The sequence below is a fragment of the Cebus imitator genome, unplaced genomic scaffold, assembly GCF_001604975.1.
Source record: "Cebus imitator isolate Cc_AM_T3 unplaced genomic scaffold, Cebus_imitator-1.0 Scaffold30, whole genome shotgun sequence".
Lineage (NCBI taxonomy): Eukaryota > Metazoa > Chordata > Mammalia > Primates > Cebidae > Cebus > Cebus imitator.
The window spans coordinates 378,751-380,903 of record NW_016107345.1 but is presented as its reverse complement, the minus strand read 5'-3'; the positions used below and the strand labels follow the sequence as shown (position 1 = coordinate 380,903).

Below are 2,153 nucleotides of genomic sequence, written 5' to 3'. Positions count from 1 at the left end.
TTGCGCCCAATAATTCAGGAGTCAGTCCACGTCGCAGAACAGAACTGAGGGAGAAGGGCTGGGAAGAAAAGGCCAGTAAGGAACCTAGGAACAGAGGAGTCTCTCGGGAGGAGGTTATGGAGGCCGAGGCAGGTGATGGATCTCTGTTGAAGGCGGCTTGCCGGGGATTCCCTACCCCGCAGTCTTCAGGGAGACGTAAAGAGGTAGGAAAGGCCACGGAACAGAGTAGCAGCCGGGCTGGCAGCTGGAGAGGAATAGGCAGTGCGGCCTCTCCCCACGCCCTGCCAGCCCAGCAGCAGCCGCCGCCGCCACCGCGGGGCCCGGGATTGGCCCGAGGGCGGCGCAGGGCGGGGCGGGGGCTGCTGGGATGCCCGCCTGGAAAGCGAGCGCGCGCGCACACGGGCGCGGGTACGGCGGCGGCGCGCGCGTGCTCCGTCGGCCTGTGCGGAGGCTGCGGCGGAGCGGGCCATGGCAGTGGGCGGCGGGCGAGTGTAGTGCTGCACGGGGCAGGCGGGAGGTGATCTAGAGAGGCAGGGATGGGGGCGCCGAAGCGGAGCGGTTGCGGCGGACTGGGTTGCTGACCACGGACTAGGAATAGTAGCAGGCGGCGGCGGCGGCGGAGCGACGGGCAGGTGAGTGCGGCCGCACGGGACCCGGATGCGGCGGGGCTGAGGGGCGGCGGGGTCGCGGCGCGGGCTGCGGTGCCCCCGGGCAGGCCGGCGGTGCGCTCTAGCCTGAAGCTACCTGCTGCTAGCTTGGTGGCACCGCGCTTCCTGCCAACTTGGAGGATACCCGCCTGCCGGTCGGTGGGGGCGCCTGGCTTAGTTGCGGCCCGCCCGGGGCTCTCCAAGGTGAGTGGCGGCCCGCGGCCCCCGGCCCCCGGGCGGCAGAGACGCTGCCGGGCGTCCCGGGCCGCTGACGCTTTGGTTCCCGTTCCTCAGGGACGCCTCTGTGGATAAACGGCGTCCTCGCGCCCGGCGTCTGTGGGGATACGTCCGGAGCTTCCCGACCCTCAGGTGCTTTTTTGCGCAGAAGAGTATTCCAGGGGCGGGGACCTTGGGCTAAGTTACGGACATGTTTTCGAATTCCAGCGCCGCTGCTGACCAGTCATAGGGCCCTGGGCCAAAATATCGTGATGTGTTAAATGGAAATAATAATACATACACCATAGGGTTGTTGTGAGGTGAGGCGTAACTGAACAAGTGCGAAGTAAATGATATCCCTGCTGCAGCATCTTGTGTTAGCTATTGCTAATTACTGGCTGCAGGCGTGCGTTTGGGGGCACATCCATTTCCGAACTGCTCTGGTGTTGCAATAACCGATACTGGAGTTGCTTAATATTGAGCCTGTTACCTCGCAGTGGCCAAAATAGAATCTTATAGTCTCTTACTAGAATCCTGGAGTCTCTTTTCCTGCAGGAGCTGAATTGGAAGCCTGTCTCAGGTACTGAGTGGGAATTACTGCTGAAATGAAAGCAAGCGAATTCGGGATTCGCTTAGGATGAAAGATGGTGGGACATAAACTTGAAGTGCTTTGCTGTTTCATCTCAAGTGACACTTGAACTCTGTCACTTGTTACAGAGTATAAACACATGTAGAGTATGGAAACAGACTCTTTTTTTCTGCATTGCTACATCCAAAGGGAGTGACAAGTGCTTTTGTAAACATCATTGTGGGCAGTGTGACTGTCTGGTGAAGTCATGATAATTAAATGAGTACTTATTTTGAGGCACTGAATGGATGTTTAGAGCTATGATTCGTAATAAAATTATCTCCGACGAGTCAGAGGTTTCAGCAGTTCATTAATCATTTGGGGATTTTTATGCTACATTGTAAGATTTTATGGTAAAAGCAGAACTATTTAAGTCATAATAATGTAGCACAGGAAAGGGTGGTCAGATAAGGATCTTAACCCACTTTCAGAATGCAGGTATGGAAGAAAGTAAACTCTTTTTTCTGGCCGGGCGCGTTGGCTCGCGCCTGTAATCCCAGCACTTTGGGAAGCCGAGGCGGACGCATCACTTGAGCCCAGGAGTTCGACACCAGCTTGAGCAACATGGCGAAACCCCGTCTCTACCCAAAACACCAAAATTAGCCCGGTGTGGTGGCGGGCGCCTGTATTCCCTGCTGCTCGGGAGGCTGAGACAGGAGAAT

The 2,153-nt window shown here is 57.4% G+C and overlaps 1 protein-coding gene across 4 annotated transcripts in view; it reads left to right on the top strand.

Annotated features, from left to right (window-relative positions):
• Window positions 1–386: 386 nt before the first annotated feature.
• PIK3CB (phosphatidylinositol-4,5-bisphosphate 3-kinase catalytic subunit beta) overlaps window positions 387–2,153 on the top strand; it is a 182,873-nt gene continuing 181,106 nt past the window's right edge. For 2 of the 4 annotated variants that reach the window (XM_017523692.2, XM_017523695.1), the window contains exon 1: window positions 387–632. The gene's annotated coding sequence lies outside the window, so the exon portion shown is untranslated. Of the gene's footprint in view, window positions 633–730; window positions 852–2,153 lie in introns of those variants that run through there. The other 2 variants (XM_017523694.2, XM_017523693.2) reach the window with 2 other exon arrangements.